The sequence below is a fragment of the Lolium rigidum genome, chromosome 2 (assembly GCF_022539505.1).
Source record: "Lolium rigidum isolate FL_2022 chromosome 2, APGP_CSIRO_Lrig_0.1, whole genome shotgun sequence".
NCBI classification, from domain to species: domain Eukaryota; kingdom Viridiplantae; phylum Streptophyta; class Magnoliopsida; order Poales; family Poaceae; genus Lolium; species Lolium rigidum.
Genome location: NC_061509.1, coordinates 16,094,261 through 16,102,852, shown reverse-complemented (window position 1 = coordinate 16,102,852; position 8,592 = coordinate 16,094,261).

Genomic DNA, 8,592 nt, shown 5'->3' with positions numbered 1-8,592 from the left:
AGATTGCTCAACTACGGGTGCAGTAAAGTAAACTTAAGACTTCACTTGATTCTTCTAGCACTTCACTATTTTTTTTGGATTTTTCTTTTATAACGCAGCTATGTAGCTCTTTTTGCTTCTTTTCAATTTTCTGGTTTTTTTATTTTATGACACAACTCCTTGATAACATGGCCAACAAGATATGCAAAGCACCAAAACCCTAATGAGCAGCCTGTCGGGGGGTGAAACTAGTCTCTTCTGGGGAAGTTCCTAATCACTTCATATCGAAATGTTGTAGCTATGGTTGGGAACAAGCACATTGTACGCTATGTGGACTCGGAGTAACAAAACTGAAAACTAGATGATAATGGAGACACAAATCCTAACAACTAGATGAAAGAAAAAGATACGCAAAAACAACTACGAAAAGCAACTAAAACTCGAAATTAGTGCAATCTAAGGCTATGAAAAACTCTAACCCTAACTTTTTATGGCTTTTTCTGGATAGGAAAACACTCACAACTCAACTATGGGATGGATTGTGGATGGCTTACCGAAGAAAACTGGAAATCTGATACTAAGATGATAAGGGGTGGCCCGATCTTCTCAGTAAGCAACGGTGGTGATGATGATCACGGGGTGATAGCAGCGGAGGAACACGACGATGTAGTGGAAGATAACTTGTATGACGCAACGAGATCTCTCGATTGGTCCCTGTCGCCAATGCAACAGCTCTCAACCCTGCAAGATATTCGCAACTCCACACACTTGCGTACGTAGCCGCCGACCACGAAGCGGTAAGTTGCAACCGTCTAATTCCCAATGGAACAGCAGATCACACAAGACATTAACAGGATCTACACAATATCAAGCAATATGGTGTAGGGAATTCAATAGTTTTGTAGAGCAAACAACTAAGAACTATGGTTTATCTTAAACGTGGTCTAAAGCAGCTAGGGGGGTGTCCTGGGCACTTATATAGGCGTCCGGGACGACCTCTAGTCGAAAAACTACGAGAATAACCGACCCATAATAGATCTGGTCGAGACAGACTCGGACACGGCCGGTCTGGAGACCAGTCGACCGGGCCTGGGATCGGCCGGTCCGGTCTGGACCGGGCCAGAGACCGGGTGGCGGGGTGTGTGGCTCAGTACCCCGCCCGGTTGCAGTCAGCGGATTGCCCGGTTGCGCCGGGCCGGATCCGGCGTGCCGCCCGGTCGGACCGGGCCAGGGACCGGGCGCGCCGGCGTGGCGGCCGGTCTGACCGTGTGCTGGGCCGGCCTAGACTTCTTCTTCTCCTCTCGCGCATGCCTCCCGTTCCTCCCTCGCGCGTCCATGAGATATCTTCATGTCCAGCTCCTTGTCCAGCTCCACGTCCATCTTCACGTCCAGCTGCTCCTCTCATTCTCGTGTGATGATTGTCTCCTCTTCATAACTGATGATACATAAGTAATAGGACTTAGGTAGTATAAAGTTCTGATCAATCAAAGTATCGTTTAGGAACAAGTTCACCTGTTGTTTATGTAGCTTCGCACGAGCTCTAGTAATCGGTCCAATCCGAACTTCATTGGACTTGAGCTTCACAGCAGGTTCATCTTCTGTAGGTAGTGACGGAGGTGGTAGTGAGGTAGAGATGTCCTCATCAAATCTAGGCCGGCTCGACAAGCTCAACCTCTCTAGCTAGTGTTTAGTCCTAGTTAATGTAGCTTGTCTCTTTCCTTTCTGTTGTTTTTGCTGTGCTGTTGTTGTAACCTGGTATTCCCAGCAACTCTTGAGTGTCAGTGTAATGGTGGCCGTTCGGGGATTTATTAATTTAAAGCTGGTCTCTTTGAGCCTTCTCTTTAAAACAATCTCCTTTAGATTCTCAATTACATGGTCACAACTTTTCTTTTTTTTTTCTCAACGTACGAGACCCAGCTTTTGAATTTTTGGCAAAAGAGACCACGTCTCCTCAATTTGTTGACAAAAAGGACCACCTCTGAATCAAATTGTCAAAAAAGACCACCTCTGCGTGGCGGCACGTTAGGTCATAGACCTCGCCGTCCGTCGCCGTTTGCCGACGCGGGCCATGCCGCTGGAGCCTGGGGCGGCAAGCTGACGTGGAGCAGGCCTCCACAGCTTGTGGCGATAGGGTTGCATGCCTGTTCGCCCGGCGAATCTACTCCAGCAGGCCGGCAGTGTGACATGCACTGATTTTAATGATGCGATGCCATGCGGGCCTGAGTAATTTGTCTGATATTCCGCTCGATTTGTACAGAAAATTAACCACCGAAAACAGCCTATTTGCGTAGGAGTCCCGTGCTGATACAGCAAATAGAGCACCGACAACCTATGCTATTTATTGTGCACTAAGGTACTGTTCATACTAATTGAAGGCTATATAAGTCATACTTACCCACATACAAAGCATACAAATCAAAACAACAGGATCGAGTTTGCCTTCTCCGCGTCTCTCTTTCGTTCGCCAAATATTCAAGTGAGTATGAGTGTGCCTTGCTCGGACCAGGATTTTAAGTCGATGAAGAGGAAGAATGCAAGCTTGCCACCGAGAGTGAGAGCGAAGAGGTGTTGGGTGCGGCCGGCTTGCGAAGGTGAAGGAGGTGGTAGATTTTTTTGATAAGTTCAGCATTAAATATTTCATGTGCGCGAACTACGATGATGATCTACCCACGCAAACAAGTTCATCGTCCGCGAGGCCTGCGGTATGTTCTAACAACACGATTAAAAATCATATTTATATGTCATTAATTTTTGTTTATTAACCGTCTTATTTGTGTTGCAGTCTTTCCCGCCCCTTTGCAAGTGGTTTCACTGGATGACAAGGAGCAGCCGGATTGGGCACGCCGCGAGGTGGAGGAAAAACATCGGCCACTACAGCAGGATCCCGCCTACGTACAGCTGTATCTAAATGCTAATATAGGCGTTGCTAGCCTACGTACAGCCGTATCTAAATGCTAATATAGACGTTGCTAGCGCATCTACCAACAGATAATCATGTGTTGTGTTTTTGTGTGTTGCAAAGATACAAAGCAACGCATATAGGTCCGTTGGTAACAACTGAAATAGAGCGTTGCAAAGTGGCAACGGAAGTTAAGCAACTGAAGTATCTGTTGGCACATAATTTTTGCGGATTGAATAATTTATTTTGATTTTCTTTGGATTGGGTGGCTTTGTAGCTTCAAATATTGCAGAGTTTGTTTTCCTCATCAATGGAATATATACTCAATACATTCATACAACAATGAAGAAGTTGCAGAATATGAACGCATTGCATAAACAAACATTTATATATTTAAAATTATAATCACCATCCATACATAAAAATTATCGTAAGAGCACATATCTTACAAGCTTGCGTCATAATATGATATTCTAACTAATCCTATATTCCTACTTGTGCTCTACCTTCTAATGTAGCATTTGAATATGACGGTCCTTGCTGATATTTTGAGCCTGCGAAAAGAAGGTACACAATTTAGAACGGACTAGGAGGCATTGGCGCGGCATGCCGCCGCGCCCGTGACGAAACATCTAAGTGATGGGCTGAAGACATAGCACAAGGGCTTGTTGCTGCTGGAGCGGTAGATAACTTCGTGCTATTGTGGAACATTGGATTACATCTTATGTTATTAGAGCATCTCTAGCAGAGTCCGTAAAAAGTCGAACCGAAAAAGGCGAGTTCAGTTCACCGAACTCGCGTATTCGGGTCGTAAAATGGCTGGCGCAGAACAGAGCTCGTAAACCAAAACTGTAAAACAGAATATTATGTTTTACAGTTTTGGTTTACGGGCTCTGTTCTGCGCCAGCGTCATCCGAACCCCTAAAAACAGGGTTTATGAAATTATTTTAGCATATGATCGAAGAAACATCACAATAAAATGAAAACAATTCATGCATAGTTCATAGTGCAGATATCAAATGACAGAATCAAATAACACAGTTCATAGTTCCCCCTCTCCTCTCACCGCCGGCATCAAGGTGGCATCTCCAATCTCCGTGTAGTTGTTGGCCCGCCTCTTCTTTCTATTTCCATCAGCCGTGACCTCCACCACACTGTCGTCCCCTTCTTCCCCATCCACCCCTTCGTCCCTTCTTCCCCTTCTTCCCCCTCGTCCCCGCAGTCGTTCTCAGCTCCATCAATGTCATTGCCAAACGGAGGGAGTGTGTTAATCTGCACCTCGTCCAACATCTCCATGTACGAGGCGTTCTCCTTCCTAATCGGACGAGCCCTCAGTATCTACTCGCAAACAAATAAACGGAGGAAGAGTTCATGTGTACCTTTTTGACCCATCGTCGAGCACGTCCTGGGCGACGGTCGCGCTTGCTTCCTCCGTCGTCGGCTGCACCGTCGGTGTTGCCGTGGGCGTGGAGGGAACCGGCGGCGGGACGCCACGGCTCGTCGCCGCCTTCACTTTCGTCCTTTTGGGGCCCGCGCTCTTCGGTCTCGCACGGGGCGCCTTCGGCTTCGTTGCCACCGTAGAGACATCACCGGTGGCCGGCAGCGATTGCGTGACCACATGCGTTCCCGCGCACCGCCGCTTCACCACGCTCTTCGCCGCCACCGGCGTTGCTTCCTCCACTGGGGTCGCAGGGATGGCAGGGATTACCGGGGTGGTTCGAGGAGCGGCGGAAGCTGCGGCGATGTACCAGCAGCGGCTGGCGGGGTCGATTCGAGACTCATCGGAGCAAAATCGGAGGGTGGCGGCGCAGAGGAAGGTGAGGGCGCACAGATCGGCGGCAGCGGGGCAGTTGGGAGGAGCTGAAAGTTCCCTCGCGCGTAAACTAGGGATTGTGTTCGGGCTGCATTCGGTTTGCTCCGCCGGTCCCTACAAATACAGGCCGACGGAGCCAACCGAACGCAGCCCGAATTTTTTTTTTAAGTTTTCGCTCGTTTTCGGTCACTGATCTGCGCCCTTTTTCGGCCCGAACCCGTAAAGTGGCGGTTATTTTTCGGTTTTGGGACTTTTACGGGCTCTGTTAGAGATGCTCTTACACACAGATGGGTCACGGCTACTCCGTCATACCACAATGGATCAAAAGCACATATTGTCTAGAGTAGTCGATAGCTCCATAATATTACACATAGCAGATCAGTAGTAGTCTATGAAATCTGCCCTTAACCAATCTTTCTATTCTCTGTCTGTATTGACCTTTTCTTGGAACCGAGGATATGTGTGGGTGCGAAAGCGAAGAGAAAGGTAAAGTTGAGTATTTTCTTACAACTGCATTGCTTCTGGATAACCGCTGTTTTGAGGTTTATTCTTCTTGGCAAGTGACATCGTCTTTATTGGCGTGGGAAGAACGCCTTGCTGACCTGTTTCTTAGCCAATGCAGAATCTGAGGCAGTGGCCTTCCTCTTCTTCCTTTCACACACAGAGCTGACATCCTTCGGTAAAAAAAAATGTTGTTATTCGATCTACATTGTGGCATATATGTGTCCCTTTTAAACTTATGCAGCCGGGAACTGAGAGAATGGATAAATCCAGTTTGTACTTACATCTATGATGTCTTTGCTAGGTGTGGCGCCTATCTGCTGTTGTATTTGGTGATTCGCCAGACGGAGAAGCCATGGAAGATTTTTCTGTAGACAACGCAGTTTTTGTGTTTCTTGCTGATGGCAACGTTGGCCTCTTTATTTTTCTTGTTTATATGAGCAGGGACGGTTTCATCAGTGTACACAACCTAGTTGCTTACCCATGCGTCTCTTCTTTGCAGAAGCAGTTGTAGGTGCATCTGTAAGCATTTCCATTAGGGATATTTTTCCAGCATACCTTGCAGGTCGTGAACAGCAGCCATCAGAATTCTCGACCTCTGTGACAATAAATGTCATCTTATAGTACTTTCCCTGCATATTATCAATGCAACTGATATGTTTATGGATAAGCAGGCCACAACACATCTTTGCTATTTCCATGTTTTATTTTATCAATAATTTTAAAAGGTTACCATAGTGAAATCTCTTTCTTCTTTGCACAAAGCATGCAATGTTATCTCAACAGGGTCATCCCTTGCATTTGCTGCGTGCCATTCTACTTCATATGGCTGTTCCCATATCTGTAATAAGTGGCCATTTGTGTGCTAAGCATTTATATAGTGAAGGTAGATATCAGTTTGATGAGTTGGTGTGTTATACCAGGCATGTATCAAATGCCCGGCGACGCTTTCCACCCCCGACGCGTCTCCCCCTTGGTCGGCGACTCCGGCAGCCGCTCCTCCGTCCGTGGCGGCGGGTGGCTCTCGGGATCTGGCGGCTCGGTGGCGGCGGCCTTCGGTGCTGGAGGTGCTGCTGGTGGTGGTCTCGGCGGGGCCCTGGACGCCGGAGCGGCGGCTCCGGATGGTGGCAGCGGTGCCGTCTTTTTCGCGGCGAGCGGTGGCCCGTGGCCCTGGCCGTGTGGGCGACAGGGTGGCGGCGAGATCTAGTCCGGGGTGTCATGGCGATCGGTGAAAACTGAGCCTCGACCTCGGTCTGGCGGATGATGGCGGCGTCGGTCGACGTTGTTACCTTGTTGAAGGCGTCATCTTTGCCCGTCTTGGCATTGCACTCGGCGAGTTGGGGATGCCCGGCTGCCGGTGAAAACCGTGCTCCGACCTTGGTTGGCGGACGATGGCGATGTGTCGCGCCGCTACCTTCTTGAAGGCATCGTCGTCGCAGTCTGCGGTCTCTCACTCATGCTGCTCCGGGGGAAACCCTAGGTCCGGGTCTCCCGGATCGGACGATGGCGGCGCGCCCTGCGGCGTTCTACCTCTTGGGGCATCCTTTTTGGAGCAGCTGCTGGATGTTGGCGGATGTTGGTGGAGTGGTATTCATCTACCACATTGTTGGCGTTGAGTCTCGGTGGCATGGTGCTACAAGGCATCGACGACGGATGCGGGATGATGTATGCGTGCAGGATGGTGGAGCAGTTTGGCGTCTTGGTGGCATCGACGGCATCGACGGCAGGTCTTGCAAGGTTAATGCGATGATCTCTCTTGAAGATGGAGTCGCGGAAGACGGCGGTAGAAACTTCTGTGGCATGTGCGTTGGCGTGCGTGCAGAGTCTGCTTGACTGGATGTGCTTCTCACCTGCTATTGGGTGGTTTGGAAAGAGATTTGGTTTTTGGATGATGTGAGTTGGTGTATTGTCACCCCCTTCATCCCAATGTAGGTTTAGTGAGGTGGCTTGGAGGTTGATCTTTTGTATTGTTCTTGTTTAATTTTGTGAATAATCTAATAAAAAAAACCGTGTGCATCCTTTGGATGTAGAAGCTGGGGCGATATTTCTCCCATTTCGAAAAAAATGTATCAAATACCTCCGGAATGGGAATGTTTATGTACCAACTGGCTAGAGATGTGCTTTTGAAGCACAGTTTCCTGCACCGGAGCAAGCAGTTTGTCAGGGAATGGTAAATGGAGTTGCCTTATGAGCAGTGTGTTGTTGCATGTACAGAATAACAAACCTGAGTAGAGTCTCATGCTCGTGTTTGTAAGATCATTAAGAAAAGAAGCGCAAGTCTCCTGACAGAAGCTTGTTGTCTCATGCTCGTGTTTGTGTTGTCTCATGCTCGTGTTTGTAAGACGCTCAAGGGCTGTGCACTATATGCCACCCGAGGAATGTCATAAGGCTCTGGTAGAGCCTCATGCACCTTCATGTCTTACCTACCGGCACCACCACTGAGATCTGCAGTCAAGGAAAAATAGAACCATAGTACACGGATGAAGCAAATTACCTGAATATCAGCTGAGCATAGTACCATACGATTGAAGAGTAATTTCAGGATGAACATATACTGTGATATTAATCGTGATCAACTAATTACTAGATATTTTTGAACCTCATAATAAACAACAATTTTTGTGAACTTCTGTTACTTGCAAAAGCTGTAACTATGAGTGTAACTTCAGGATGAACCAATGTTTTTTGTGAATCTTCCGATTTAGTTCAAGTAAACCACATACCATATTCTGTCAGCAGATAAGTATACACTGTTTGTCTGCGGCCTATCCAATTTCGCGTAGATCAAACTCAATGTTGAGATGAAAAATTACCTACAAATACTTGAGACAGATGAGCAATCTTTGTGCACACCAGGAGTCCGCACATCGGTCGCGGTAATGCAAACTGCATGGCATACCGAAATCACCCCAGCTGTATACATAAGCAAATTCTGGCTTCTAGAGAACACATGCTGGCTTGGGACCCTGGAATGGCGAAACCATGACACTTCAGCTCGGTGGCTGAACCCTGCATAAATTTGCTAACATGAAAAGCATTTTAATCCAATGGTAGTGACAACATTACCAATAAATTTATATTACTTAACCTTACAACACAAGACCCACTCTGTTCCTTGATAACAAAAAAGGATTGAACTAGGAACAGACGAACCCTAATAACGTTAGATCTAACACAAAAGGATTGAAATGAAATAAAAACAAGGGAACAAAGGGTTACCTCCGGCTCGCCGTCGACGATGCTGGTGTCGTAGGGGTTCTCCAGTGCGACGTACGGCACTGGTGCGTACGGGTCCCAAGCGACGGGGGCCTGGACGGGGGCGGCGGCCGATGCGCCGGCGGCTACGTTGGAAGCAGCGACGGGGGCCTTGACGGGGGCGGCGGCTACATTGGAAGCAGCG